This window comes from Solanum verrucosum, unplaced genomic scaffold (assembly GCF_900185275.1).
Source record: "Solanum verrucosum unplaced genomic scaffold, falcon-dt-bn FXZP01000183.1, whole genome shotgun sequence".
Lineage (NCBI taxonomy): Eukaryota > Viridiplantae > Streptophyta > Magnoliopsida > Solanales > Solanaceae > Solanum > Solanum verrucosum.
The window spans coordinates 2,135,878-2,152,665 of NW_026020430.1; the positions used below are offsets into that span (position 1 = coordinate 2,135,878).

Genomic DNA, 16,788 nt, shown 5'->3' on the forward strand with positions numbered 1-16,788 from the left:
TTAAATAAGTAATGTCCTATTTTTCAATTAATGAAATTTTATAAAAATTTATCAAAGTTTTTGTTATTTGGATAAAATCAATTGTGTTATAAATTATTGGAATTTTATCCACGACAAATTTTTTGTTAGATATATTTTTTGCTAATTTCAAAATTATTTATTTATATAATTTTTATAAAGCATTTGTTTTTGAGATTAATAGGATATTTTCAAATACCTTTATTTCTAAAAAAAATAAAAATGAGATTAATAAGGATATTTGCAAACCACCTTATTCATTAAAAAATATTGCAGTTATGCTTCCTCTTTTTCTATATTTCTGATTCTGATTTCTGATATTACTGAATAAACAATAATTTTGCTTATGTATGTAACTGTTGATTCTCTTTTATAAAGAAAAAATATGTAAAGGGAGGAATACAATTAGTAGCCTCCTAAAACAAATCAAATTTCAACCTACGAATGTGTTATCATGATTACTCATTATTAATAACATTAGCATTTCCATCGAATATAACTCACCAATGTATATTTGCAGATCGTGATATATTTAACATACTTATTCATCAGCCTTCGTGTGTGAAAATGAACATTTTACTTTTAACGACATTCACGCATACATCACAACTAACTTACACATTTTTTTTCGGCCTTTTAAAAATATATATGGAACAAAAATTCTTAATTAGTGTTGATCTGAAATTTTTTACATGCTACAAATATATTTATAGGAAGCATAGGTAATAAAGATTTACCGTCAAAGAAATATTGAGCCACATATGCTAGGTAAATTACACCATTTCCTAAAGTCATCGGCCTAGTTCTTCGTGTAAGAAAAGTATAAAAATATTTGGCAACTTACTCGGACAAAATGATGTTTAGGAGTTCTTTGCCTATTGGAAACTAAATTCCTTTCAATAATTGCAAGTAGAAGATTTTAAAATTGTTTGAAATTTTGAAGTGCCAATTTTTATTTAAGTTAGGGCTTTATATAACATTTGGATAATTGATACATCTGATAGTTATTTATTTAATTGGGCTGCTTAAAATTTAAAATTCAAAATGAATTGGTTAGTAGTTAATTGGATCCTATTTTTTAGCAATGTGTAAAAGTGGGATAAAATTTATATTTCTTTTTTAATTGTTTTGGCAATCGGTTTTAAAATTTTAATTAATGACTAAGCTGTTTGTATTTTTTTTTAACTATGGATTTCATATTGGATTTATTTGGCATTCAGTTTGAATATTTTTAAAATAATAGCTAAATTATCTAATTAATTGTCATCATAAAATGAAGATTAATTCATTTTTGAAACAACAAATTTTGTAACAGTAGATTTTTGTATTATTATTTATTTATTATTATTATTATTATAGTAAACAGATATTTCTAATTTTAAAAAAAGAATACGTTGGAAAAGTTTACAGATTGTTTAAACATTTTTAAATTTTAAATTTAATTTAAAATTAACTAACTAATACAAAATTAAATTATTTAAAAAACTCAAATTCACAAATTCTATGGTGATGATATGCGTCACTTTTTTCCTATCCTATTATATATTTAAAATTATTTAAAATACTGAAAATTTGTGGTGTTGACATGTGTCAGTTTTTCTTCTACTTTTATATATAGATAGATAGATAGATAATAATAATAATAATAATAATAATAATAATAATAATAATAATAATAATAATAGTAATAATATATATATATATATATTATTGCTTTGAATTACCTTTATTCAGATGCATTTTTTTTCTTGGAAAAACTAAAGAAAAGACTGTCGTATATAAATTTAGTGAATTAATATGGTTGAGTTTTTTTGAGGTAGGAAGTTAAATAAGTGGGTGAGAAATTTTAGGGATAATTATTTATAGTTGAAGAATCTTTTTATTTTTTTTAAAACAATTTTAAAAATAAATAAATAGATAACTTTAGAAATTTTATAGCAAAGGATGTGTATTGGACAGTTTTGATATAATAATTTCTTATATTTTTCTGTTTATATAATAATATTTTCTTTACAATTTTGTACATTACTTAAATATGCTTTTAACGTTATTTAAACGTTAAGTTCCAATTAGATGGTTTCTCATATGGTTTACCAGAGAGAAAAAATTGATAGATCTTAAATGGGTTACCAGAGAGAACACACGTTAAACCATCCAAATAAGAGATTCATAAAGAACAACCGAAAAGGTAGCGGAGATGGAAACTAAATCTACGGAACACAAGAACAAACACCTACTACAACCATCAAGATTGTCGTGTTCTTTACCGACAATGATGGGTATGTCCATAGCTACCATGATTGACCAGAAAATAGTGAATGTAATCACTTATAATGTGCTAACAAGGTGCAAGTTGGAGCAGATTAGGACGGCGACGACTAAGCTCCTACCTTAGAACTATTGCTGGACGGAAAAAAAAAATTGTGGAAGAATCGAGGGTTTGAGTTATGCGGGTCGTGGGTGGGTTAGATTATGGGTAGATGGGTGGGTTTTATTAATTTGTGGTTAAAAATTAAATTGATTTTGGATAGACCGTTTAGATAATAACACGTGATCCTCCGTTTGTTATAAGGGTAAATATAACCCAAAAGATTGACGGTAAGAATATGAATAACCTTAAAGTACAACGAATGATATTGACATACCATTTATGATAATTCAGGAATATATTTATCATTTTTTTTCCATATATCACTCACAATGCCGAACCTATATCAAAAGCATCAAATTCTAGCACAAATAACAAGATAGAACAAACTCTGGGCTTGGACGAGACACCTTAAATGGGCTCACTAAATCCAATATCCCTGAACCCATAACTACCTAACCAAACAAACATTTCTACTATATTTACTACTCCCTTCATTCCTTATTAATTTAATTTTTGAGGTGTTTCACACCCTTTAAGAAAAATAGATTAAGACATAAATTGAACATAGTTTTCCATTTTTACCCTTATTAATTATTGTCAAATTTGTGATTAAAATAACTAAATATTAATTAATCACTACTTCCAATACTAACTAATGAAGGGTAAAATTGGAAGAACATTCTAAAAGTAGTCTTGAAAATCAAACAATTAAGTTAATTTGAAAAATGCCTCAAAAATTAAATTAATATGGAATGGAGGGAATAATTATTCCTATATTTTGAAACAATTACAGATTATCTCACTAATTAATAATTTCATATCATATTTAAATTAGATACATTTACATACATGTATTTTTGCTACCAGATGCATTGAAATAGAGAGAAACGAACTACATAGGAGGGAAGCGAACGAGATAGTCTATGAATATATATATATATATATATATATATATATATATATATATATATATCAGACTAGATAAGTTCTAAAATACAAAATACATAACATAGGGAGAGAGGTGAGCTAGAGAGTCAAATTTTAAATATCTTAATTTAATTTGATTTATGAATTTGGTGCAATTTGTCGATATTCTTTGAATACCCTCCAAGAAAACTTTTTTCGATTAGTCCTTTTGGTAGTTGGTTAACTTCAATTTCATACTCCCTCCGTCCACAATTGTTTGGCAAGTATACTAAAAATAGATGTCCAAAATTAATTGTCAATTTAAACAATCAAGAAATAATTAGTCATTTTTTTCCAATTCTGTCCTTAATGATTGTGTAGTTCAATTGAAAAGTTATGTGGACTTTTGGTATTCTTGATATAGTAGGGTTATATTAGTCAAATTACACCTTGTATTAAATTTTCCTTGAGGGATGTGCATGACCTTACCCTGACAAACAATTGTGGACGGAGGGAGTATTACAGTAGAACTTTTAAGGTACGTTCATTAATTGTATGTTAGAAGTGTTCCATTAATGTTTGATCAGGAGCAGTAAATATAATTTGTCTATAGTTAGCTAGCTAGTGTGTGCAAAAGGGACAATTCAAGAAATAACGTTAATTAATGAGTCAATTAATCTAAAAGAACCTGCACATTCATTTACGACCAATGAATTAATTTTACCTGGTATCAATATGACTAAAGGAGAGAGAACGATGTAATTATTTTGATATGTCACTATACAAAAGGACTCTACAGAAAAGGTTTAGCAGAAAATCTATTTGTATCTTGACATGTACTTGCCTTTTATGCTCTCCTCGTTTCAATTTGTTTGTTTTATTTTAATTTAACATAAAATTATTTTTTAAAATAAATTGAATCTTGTTTTTGTGAAATCGTGGAGACCCTCGTTTCTAAAAAAAAAAATGAAAACTGAGGGAATCCAACATTTTTTCAAGTGTAAAACTGCGGTTGAAGAGTATAAATTATAAACAACAAAAATATTTTATCAAATAACATATGTAGTCTAGGGGTTGAATTGTTCAATGTGTATAAAAATACTTGTATTCGATTCAAAGATGCTACATTTATATTGATGAAAATCGACGAACAAAACCTTCGACGTCTACTGTTTTTTCCCAAAAAATTATATCAATTTTTAATTTAAGGAAATCGACAGATGATCCTTTGTTTTAACCGAGGGAATTTGTACTGCCATTCTCCGATATATTTGAATTCGTTGATTTTGAATAAAAAAATAGTAAGTTGTCCATCAATTTCGACGCCTCTTTTTATATATTTTATAATATGTATAAAATTCAATATACGCCAAAATTTAAATAAATCCCGACCTCAAAACCATGATTAAAAAATAAAAATTAATCTAACATGAAAAGTTAGCTTATCTAGAAATTTTTCAAAAATCATATGAGGAAGCACATTGCTCCATCCTACATGGATTACTCACACGTTTTGTACAGTGTCTCTCTTATAGGAGTAGTATTTGGTTTTTCCTATTAGTAATAGTTACAATTAATATACCTTAGTATTCCCTCCGTTTTAAAACAATTGTCATGTTTCACTTTTTAAGAGTACATTTATTAATTTTCAAAGTTAAATAATTAGATTAGATATATCCGATATTTTAAAACTAAAATTTGGATATTCAAAAATTATATAAAAAAATATTATAAATTATAATTTTTATATCTTAAAATATTGATCAAAGTTCAGATTGTTTAACTCTAAAAAAGAAAACTATGACAAGTATTTTAATACTGAGGGAGTAATTTGGAAGATGTCAAATTATTCAGTATTAATCAAGCTACAATCATCAATTAGTTAAGCAAATTTATTTTATCTGAACACATGAAACAATTGAATTACAAGGTTAAGAGTAATGCAAAGTTTATAAATTAAGACCTTTCCAATAGTATTTGAGATTAAAACTATTTGAAAAAAAAAAAAAAAAAATTAGAAATAGGCCTATCCATTTGACCTGTATACCTTTTAATTATTATAAAAAGTGTACCTCTTAATTAATTAATTTAATCTCTTTATTTTGTTGTTCTAAATCCCAAGTCACTCTTTATATAAGACAAATATATAACAGAATAAGAGTCCTTGTACATTTCTCTATCTAGACTAGAAATGGGAAGATCTCTTGTTGTGATAAGTAATGTGAAAAAAGGGCCATGGTCACCTGAAGAAGATGATAAGCTTAAAGAATTCATTGAAAAATATGGTACTGGTGGAAATTGGATTGCTCTTCCTCAAAAAGTTGGTAAGAAAACCAAATAAAAATACTTTTTTTAATTTTATTTCATCTCTTTATGTGTTGATGACCATGCATGGTGCAGCTACAAGAGACTAAACCTACGGATTCGGTCGATCCCATTAACTTTTATTTCAAATTTTATATTTATATTAGGAAACTAATTCAATATATGGACATTCAAAAATATAACAACTAGTGTAATATCATAAATGGAATCTACGTACGGAGACCTTACCCTGACATTTATAGGATAAAAATATTGTTTTTAATGGACACTCGACTCAAAAAAGAAGAAGCATTCAAAGCAGGATTGCAAAAAAATAAATAAGACAATAAAAATAACAGGATACCAAAGCAAATGAAGTAATAGACACTAATAAGTACCGAAGAAAAAGAAATTACGCGATTACTACTTGATACTACTTCTAATAAGGAGGTACATGTGAAAATATTAGAACCAATAAAGTTCAAATATTGACACCGGCTATATATATAATGATGACTATGCATGTGGAATGTATTTCTTTTATATTTGCTGTTTATATAATTTGATGAGATTATGGTTTTGGATCACGACTAAAGAGGTGTGGAAAGAGTTGTAGATTGAGATGGCTAAATTATCTAAGGCCAAATATAAGGCATGGTAATTTTACTGAAGAGGAAGATAGGGTTATATGCAGTTTATATGCCAGAATTAGAAGCAGGTTACAAATTAGTTTTTAAAGCCAAATTTATTTAACAGTTCTCCATTTTATTTTATTTTCTGTTTTGGTCACTAATTAATTATCTACTACCTTTGGTGCCCCTTAAATTTCTTCAATTATCATGTGTTTGCATGACTTTTGAGACTAAAATAAATCTCATTAAATTAAAAAATTGAAAGAAGAACTTCAATGGTGTAGAAAAAGGGAAATTAAAAGATAAATATTAAGACTCAAAAAGAAAAGTAATACTCCATAGACATTTCTTCTGCATGCATGCCAGTTTTAGATCTTGGATCAAGTCTTTAATTACACAAATACAGCTTTAGGACACCATAGGCGGAGCTAGGTGGAGTTTGTGGGTTCGAATGAACCCAGTAGCTTTTTTGTTAACTTGTGAACTCCTAACAAAATTGATTGATAACTTTATGGTAAGAAAGTATCTGTGGAGATATTTTCCACACTATAGAGTTGTGGGTTCAACCCCCCCTATCAATTTTAAAGGAAATTTAGAATAAATTTAGAACCCAAAATTACTCATAATCCTGGTTCCGCCTCATAGGACACAAATCCAAAAATGTTGAAAACTATTCTATTTTTTCCCTTTTTCAATTAAGTACATGCAGTCAGATCTTTATTTCATTTTGACATTCAAGATTTTTTTAATTTGGAATTGATATTTCACATCTTGTTATATTATATGTTCTCCACAACAAATTTAACTATAACAATCACAAAATATCCAAACAATCGTTATTACAAAAAGGTTTAACATTCCTATCTTATGAATTTGACTTTAAATTTTGTATATTGGTACTTTAAAGATATTTTACACTATATTTATATAAGTTAACTTGAATAACATGTAACTTTTCGCAACATGTTTGATATATATACTCATGTTATCCGTAGATGGTTAAATCAAATTAATAGTGTAGAAACTATTTATACGGTTAACATATATATATAAACTTAAATGTTGTACATTTATGTGTCAGGTGGTCAGTTATAGCAACTCAATTATCCGGAAGAACCGACAATGATATAAAAAATTATTGGAACACAAAGCTTAAGAAGAAGTTCATAGGTTTTATTCACTCATCATCTAATATATTGTTTCCTCCTACAAGCACTCTTCAAACAACTTTTCAACCCCAAACCCAATCCCAAGCATCAATTTCAAATCTTTGAAGAGATTCATATCTAGAGCCCATTCCACTAGTCCAACCAAATTTCATGTACAACAACAATAACATGATGAACTTTCAATTAGGTACAAACAATCAACATTCTTATAATTTTCATGATCAAAGCTTAATGAATCCCATGCAAGCAATTAGTTCTTGTTCCTCATGTACAATATATACTACAAGAAATGTCATTTTTTGCGACAACTTTTAGTGGCGACACATATAGGTGCCACAGAAAAAAGAGCTTTTGTGGCAACTTCAAATGGTTGCTGCAGAAAGTGGTAGTATTAGTGGCGATCCCAATGGTCGCCTTTAAATGTGGAATTTTTAGTGGCGACAATTCATTAGTCGCCACAAATATGAATTAATATTTCTAATATAATCTGAATGAAAAAAAAATTGTGGCGACTTTTAAGAAGTTGCCACAAAATATATCTTTGTAGCGACCCTATCGCCACTAAAGGGTGGAGCTATTGTGGCATTTTTTTATAGTCGCCACAAAATCTTTTATTCTTTATTATTTATAATTTTCTATAGAAAAACCAAAATTTTCTTTATAGATGTAAAAAAGTTATTAACCTGTGTTTGGTCCTTTATTACTAAATAATAGTTGATAGTAATTCCAGATAAGCTAAATATAGTAAAAATCATACACATCCCTCAATATAAAATTATGATTTATTAGAAATTTGTTATAAAATATACTTTATTTTATTAGTTATTTTTATATATCATTGAAATATATTATAAAGTTATTATTATTTATTATTTTTATATTGATAAATAAATATTAGAGTTTTGATTACTATTAAATAAGTACCCAAATATTGAAACTCTTTGCATACTATAAAAATAATTAGTTTATGAGACACTTATTTTGTTCTACTTGTTTTTTTTAGTTTATAGAAATGTCATTTTTAATTTAGATAATTTCATAAATTAAATAAATAGACAAAATGCAAAAGAAACCCAAAATTGATTAAATAGAATCCCTAATGATATTCCCCTTTTCATTTAGGGAAAATTGTGCATAATGGCAAACTATTAATTGAAAATAAATAATATAGCTACTGTTTCATTTATTTCCTTTGAATAGCTACAGTTTCACATATCTTGCTACTGACGGGTCCCACAAATTAAAAAAAAAAGGGAAGTCATTTCCTTTATACAATTCACTTCATCTCTTCCTCTCTCCCATACCATTTAATTTCTCCTAAATTTTCTCCACAAAATCAGTTTTGAATTTCAAATCTTCATTACTACGCTCTCAATCGCGATTTCAAAAATTTCAAGTACCGCCAAAACCTATCAATCGATTTTTTTCAATTTTCCCCTTATTTCTTTAACTTTCATATGAAATCATAATCCATACAAAATTTTCACATCTACAATGGATGAACATTTTTCTTGAGTCTAACTTAGGATTTTGGAGAGGTTGCAGGTTCAATAGCCAAATCCAAAGAAATTAAAGACATCAGATTCAAATTTAAGAATGACCCAATCAGATTGGGTGAAATTAGTGCAAAATCGAAGCAATCTGAAATTGTTGAGGGAGGTGACAAAGATCAGTACGATACTAGTTCAAGTAAGAAGAGGAAAGGAAAAGCAATTGTATATTAGCCATTAGGTTAATATACAAACTTATTGTATAAAGCAATTGTATATTAGAATTGTTTCTAGCTCATTGGAGCAAGATGAACATGAAGAAGTTCAGGTATTTGTATAATCATTAGTTTGTATATGTTATGCTTGTCTATTAGTCTTATATTTTCTCTGTAATTTTTTTTCCTATATCTATTTGTTTATACAAATATGTACATCCGTTAGGTTTAATATACAAACTTATTGTATAAATAGCAGTAGTTATTATAACAATTTTACCATACACACAATATTAACAATTATACAATTGAAATGTTTTGTATAATATATAATATCCATATAAAACATGTTTATGTTATATTCAGATAAAATTAGTGTTATACATAATGACCATATGTACTTTTTTATATGTTTATTTATACAAATCTATATTTTTTTAGCCATTAGGTTTAATATACAAACTTCCTCTATTAATAGAAGTACAATAATCTCACTATATATACAATATAAACGATTATACAATTGAAATGTGTTGTATAATGTATAATCTTATTTATAAAACTTGTATAGGATAAATTGAATTAAATCTTATTTTATACAATTCGCTAATTGTATTTGTGTCATATTTATACACAGTAAGTCATAATTATGTATATATGTATATTTGAGTAAAACTGTATATGTATTATTTTTCAGGGTGTTAAATTTCTAGGCAAACGTGTACCCAGTTACAATGGAGTCACTACTGATGAAGAAGTCGTAGAAGGAAAGAGATGTTTTTGCGTGAGTTTAGCGATTGTCTTCCTTTTTTGTAACAGAATTTACAGTCTTTTATTAAATTTATAGAAAATAAAATTGTATATAGCTTCGAATGAATCCTGAAATATACAGATTAATAGCTCTATAGCAAACATAAAATTTGCTATGGAGCGCAATTATGCAAACTATAACTATAAGATACAAATATGATTTTTATGTTTGCTATATGTGAAAGTTGCTCTTTCATTTACAAGACCCAAAACGCTCCAGCTTGTATTTTTTTCTAGATCCCAGTTCCCCCAAGTCTCCGCCTTGTCTCTCGAAGCCTTTCCACGGTCGAGATTGTAAAACGGTGAGAGAATTTTCTTTATTTACTTCCTTGGATTGTATATGCTTTGTAGCTAAACCTGTAAATTTTATTTGTCTTTGGATCTTTTCTAATGGATTCGAGTATTGTTGTTAGAAATCAGAAGCGTTATTCAGTTGTTCGTGATATATGCTAATTTCAGTATTCTTCTTTTTCTTTACATATTCTCTTGCTCATATCTAAAATGCTAGTGGGCATTTGGGGACTTGAGTAATTATGTGACTAGTTGTTACGGTTTGGAATTACTTTGCTATCTGAGTTTGTTATCAGGATAGAAAAACTAAGCCTTTTGTTATCAAGTCGTGTTATCTTTCTTGATTATTCACTTGCTTGTTATGATAGGTTGAAACTGAGTAAGTGAGCAATTTTGGGCGCTAAACAACAAAATATCAAAGAGTTCATTTTATTCTCTAGGAGATATTGAATATATTGAGATGAGAAGGTTAGTTTTGCTGTAACAAATGCTTACTTTTTTTTTATCTTTTTCAATTGGTTCTTTTGAACATCTAACTTATTTGCATGAAGTTGTATATAGTTAGAAGTACTTCCCTAGAAGAGTAAATTGATAAGCAAGTAAACAGGTAGTATTCTTGAATATTAAAGTTGTTTACCTTATTGTTATGAGAGGTCCAACAGTGAGATGTTCTTACTGCTTTTTTTCTACCATCTATTTTCATTAATGTAGTAACAACACTTAGGTAGCTCTGATTTGTACAAAAAAGGATCTAAGCTCAGTTTTGGTGTACAACTATTATGGGAGTCGGGGAATTCTAAAATGATCCACATCAGTTACATTTTCAACTTTTTTTTGTCAAAACATCTACCGAAAAAGACTTTGTTATTCTAATACACATATGTTCTCTGTGTTGCCTCAAAGCATACGAGTTTCTAATCTTTTTATATAGTCAATCAAACGTTAATTGTATTTCAGACTTTTCTTCGTCCTTCGTCAATATGTTGTAACAGAATGTTACACCTTGTATATGCTCTTATACATAAGCCAGTCTAATAGTCACAAACATATATTCTTGAAGATGCTAAGAAAGTTAGATGTCAGAAATTTCTTCCATCGACTATAACTTGAGAATTCTGTATTTATCAGTGTATTTGCCATTAGTGTCTCTTGAATTACATTTCTTCATTATTCACTTAGTTTTCTAGATGTTGGCGTGTTCTGTTCTTGAAAATTTCTATTTGTAATGAATTAAAATACACTATTTTGATTTTGTATCTCTTGCCTTAATGAAATTTTAATTTGTCCAAATTTTTCTCTTGTAGGAACAATGGGAGGAATGATAGCTGGACTTGTTGTATAAATTTTGCTACTATCATTTGTACTCTATAGACTTGACTAGAATAAAGAGGTATGTAAGCTAATGGTTATTTTATCAATTGAACTTTTAACACTTAATGTTTGACATTTTGGCTGAGTCTTGATTAGAATATATGTCGATCCTCTGTACAAAATTACCCATATAGACCACTAAATTCTCATTATTGACATGAAATTTTGTTATCAAGATTATTGGAATTAGGCTAGAAGTTAATAGACGACATATACACTTATCATTAGAATGAGTATCTTTCATTTTTTTCCTTATATATGATCTATGTGAACAAAATAATTTCTGCCAGAAAAATGACATGTTCATTAATGGTTGAACCCCTTATATTGGTGCTTGATTTAATGCACTTGTTACACTTGTACTTCACTAATTCAGGTGTTTGATCCTACTTTTTTTTCCACGTCTTACTTCTCATGGAACTTTTAACTCTGATTAAAAGGTTAGTCAATAATGGTACTGTGCTTATCCTCACCAATATATTATTACAAATTCGAGGCTCACATCTCATATTCAAATGTTTTGAGTTAATTTATCTTAACTGTCATCTTTGTTGATTTTAGGGTGATAACTGATAGTTTCATCGTACTTCATTTTGTATGAACACTTACCAACTGTATCATTTTTAGATTGTCTTAAGAAAATGAGACCAAAAAACACTAATAACTTTACGCTTATAAGTTGAGAGGAAATAACAAAAATATTTCTTATATTTTTGATAGGTTCTAAGTAGTTTCTTATAAATACTTCTGCTTGATTGGTTTTTTTTCTTATGGATGTTGAGAAGCTTAAAACCTACTCCAATAAATTTCTGTAAGTTGCAAATTTCTCTGAGATTGCTAAGTTTCAATCTTCACCTCATAGTTTCGACACTAAGATATGTTGCATTTTCTCGAGATACACACTTCCGATTAATTTTGGTCTTTATTTTTCGTAATACATCATGATGTTATGTTGTTAACAACTTATTGCAGATGTTTCACATATTGTGTATATAAAAGATGATGTTATTTGGGGGAAGGGAGTAAGTATGAAGATGTTAAGAACTCCTTGATGTGCAACATTTGCTAGTAAAGTGCTCGAAAAAGGCTTACTTCGAAGAACAAGTAAAAAGCCCGAAGGAAAAAAGAGAACTAGTGATTTGAATAACTTATTATGTACTTGAAAATTTATTGTTTCTTTTCTTCTTTGGACATAAACTGTATCTAGAATTGATGACTTATGAAATTGCTAATAATATATGGAAAAATCACACTATATACACATTTAAGAGACAATATTACGAGTTTTAAACCTACTCTTAAAAAATTCTTACTTATAACAGTTTAATTACGGGTTATAACATATCAATTAAATTTAACTTCATTTAAAAATCAATTAAAATTTACTTTATTAAATGATTAATCTTTTTACATTATTAATTATTTAATTATATTGATTGCAGTTCTTTTTATATAATTAATAGGTGAGAGAAATAATATTAATGAGAGAGAATCAATTTGTAATTATGTATTACACCTTTTAAGGGATTTTTTAACTTATTCAAATAACTTTTATTTATTAATGACTATTGGGGCCTTTAATTATTTTTTAAAAAAATGAATTTATGACCGTATATTTTAACATGTAATTTTCTCTCTCTTTAATCTATTTTTTTTTTTTTTGCTTTTCTTCATATTTTTTTTTATTTTAAATTTTGATATTGTTTTTTTTTTAATCTGATTTTTTTAGAATTAAGAATTCTATATTTTGAAAATTTGATTTCGTTTTTTATTTTAATTAATCTAAAACTTGATTTCTTGAGGAAAAAAACCCGTTTTACTTAAGTTTTGAACTTGTTTTTGGTGTGTTTTTCTATATCTAAAATATTGTTTTGTTGGTGAAATAAGTATATTTAATTCTGAAATTTGTTGATATATATAGATAATATGAGATCATAAAATCTTTAATAAGGATTTCTTAAATTTTAGCGTAAATATGATGAAAAAAAATCACACTTGAATACGGAATATAAATTGAAGAGAGCGGAAAATATAGAATTTGTATTAATTATTGCAGTTTAGACTTTTAATTACATGTTTTGATTTTTGGGTGATGTATATTTCTTTTGCTACAATTTCTGACAACAATATATAATATGCATTGTTTTACAACCAAATTTATTCTTCCCGCATTTATACCCGTTGGATACTAATTTTATACATTTTTATTTTTTGTCTTTGTTCTAAAATTTCAAGTTGGATACCAAGTGTATATAAATTGGATAAAACATTAACTTGTTTTAGATTGTCTAATTTGGTTGAAATATCAGTTATATTTTATTTTTTTCATTTTCAAGTGGGATATCTGTTGGATACCAATTGAATACAACATTAACTTGTTTAGGTTGTCTAATTTGATTGATATCTCAACCACCTGTTGATTTTTCAATTTTCCAATGGGATATCAATTCAATACTAAATTTATACAAATTGGATACAATATGAACTAGTTTTACGTTGGCTATTTCAGTTGAAATCTCAATTACATGTTTAATTGAAATCTCAATTACATTATCCATTGATATATTCTTCAAAGTTATGCACAATGGATATTTAGTAAAGAAATCTAAATTAACTTTCTTTTGATCTAAAAAAACCCGCACACCAATATCATTGTGGATTTTAACAGGTGGACATCTATCATTTACTAAATATTTTATCGCTAAATCATTTATATTAGTCTCTATCATAAGCTGCGATGTTATTGCACTTACTAGACCACTATAAAGACTAGAAGAATCATATATAACCCCCTCCATTTGAAAATTGACATAATTCCCTGTTTCATTAAAAAAAATATAAATTAGTCTCACATTATAAACAAACAATTCAAAATACAATTATCATTCAGATAGTCAGAACATTACAAAACAAATTTTATATTCAATCAAAAAACATTTCATACAAATATCATTCAAATAGTAACGTTCATACTATTTTAATACAAATTTCATACAACAAATATGTACATTTTTTTTTACGAAAATACTTCATTAATGTCACACAAATTTATACAAAAATGTCAACAATAAAATTTCAAAATTAATACAACCTTAAAACAATTATAATACAATTCGTCAAAATTTCAAATAACTTTTTTTCAGATTATTGGACACGCTTTCATACAAATTTCATACTTTCTTAATATACATTTCATACATATATCATTAAGTCAGCTTATTTCATAACAACTTTCAAACTCACTTAATACACATTTCATACAACAAATAATCATACATTACAAATATCTATATCTTATCGTACCAAATAATTCATTTCTATCTCACTAATTACTTCATAAATGACAACATCTAATATAACACACTAAAATTTATAATTTAATACCAACTTAAAACACTTGTTATACAATTCGTCAAAAATTCAAATAACTTTGTTTACATCTTACGAAACACATTTTCTTACAAATTTCTTTCCAATAATTCTATTAAATTCATTCATAAATATACAATTACTTTTATAATTTAAAAAAAAATACACAAAACAATCATAAATTCAGAAAATCACTAATATTATACATTTCACAACAGTTAACAAGTAATGATATCATCTTAAACATAGAGACAGTTTACAGTTTAATTTTTTTTTTTTCATTTCAATGTAATTTAAAAACAAACACTAAACAATAATAAATACTAACCCGAATGATCCCATCTTCCACCATGTTTAATTAGAATTGATACGTAATTGTCCATCTCAATAAAATCAATTTTTTTAATGAAAAAAACCTTCAATTACTTGATTGTGTTAATCTTTTAGGCTGAAGAATTAAGAGAGAGAAATGTTGAAGAAAAAAAGGATATGATCTGATTTTTTATTTTATTTTAACTGTTTTGAGTGAATTAAGGATAAAAAATATGGTTAATTTGTTTGGATCCCTTATTTCATGCTAATCATTAATTATCTACAATAAGTTCAAATTAAATTACAGGCCACAATTTCAGTTTTTTACTTTATTATTGCTAATTCCGTTTTTTTTTTAATTTTCGGTTATCTTTTTATTTTATTTTTAAGCTTTTTCCAATTAATAAAAATATATATATATTTTTTATAAATTTGTTATAACCTGAAATTTTTAATGCTATAACTTGAAAGTCTAGATCTACTGCTATAGCTTGAAAATAGTACTATAATATATGTCATATATGAAATTTACACGTTATATATTGTATACTTTGTTGTGCTGAGTATTTGGTTGATAATAAAATGTTCTTATGTTATTTTGCTTCAGCATATTTTGTAGTGATGTCAATAATGTAATGTAGGGAAATTAGTGTAAATATCCTGCGTATTTTTTTTTTTAATGAAAAATTAGCTTTAGTAGCGACACAAATTGCCACTAAAGGAAATTCTTTTGTAACAACCAATCTAGAGTCGCCACTAAAGGTTAACATTTTTTGAGGCAACCTACCAAGAGTCGCCACAAAAGGCATTTTGTTTTGTGGCGACCTTCCTAAGATCCATTTTGTTAAACCTTTTTCTGTGGCATATTGGTTAACGTTTTGTGGCAAAGTCGCCGTTAATAGGTATATTTAGTGGCAACTAAATAAGTCGTCACAAAAAACATTTAGTTATGGAAGTACTTGCCACAACTCCAATGTCGCCACTAAAAACTTACAGTGGCGATTTTGTGGTCTTTTGTGGCGACTTCCATCGCTGCAAAAAGTCCAATTTCTTGTAGTCGATCTGATGGGCTAAGTTGCAACCAAATTAGCTATAGAAATGAGGAAATAATGTGTCAAATTCCTTTTGAAGAAACCCAAAAGTCTACACTTAGACAATTATTGTAGTACTTGGGCTGATCATCAAAAGTTAAATGGATATTTTGGGAATAACTTTCAAACTAGTCAATTACAGTATGATCATCATACTAATATTGAAGAAGTTAAGGAGTTGATTAGAGGTAGCTCTAGCAATGGCAATGGATGTAACAATGTAGGGTACTGGGGTTAATTTTAATTTTATTTTGTAGGTGTGAGTACTTGTAATGGAATTTATTCATGGAAAGCTTTTATTTTGCTTCCACTGAATTAGTACTAGCTTTTATCTTCTTCTTATTTTATGTAGTGATGATGTAATTACTACTTACTTTCTTTGTCCCTGAGTCACTTTTTTTTTTTCGGTCTCAAAAAAGAAATGACACAATTCTATATT

At 27.2% G+C, this 16,788-nt stretch overlaps 1 pseudogene; it reads left to right on the plus strand.

The window, feature by feature from the left end:
• Positions 1–16,587, plus strand: part of LOC125807689 (transcription factor RAX2-like) — a 17,235-nt pseudogene extending 648 nt beyond the window's left edge.
• Positions 16,588–16,788: the final 201 nt, after the last annotated feature.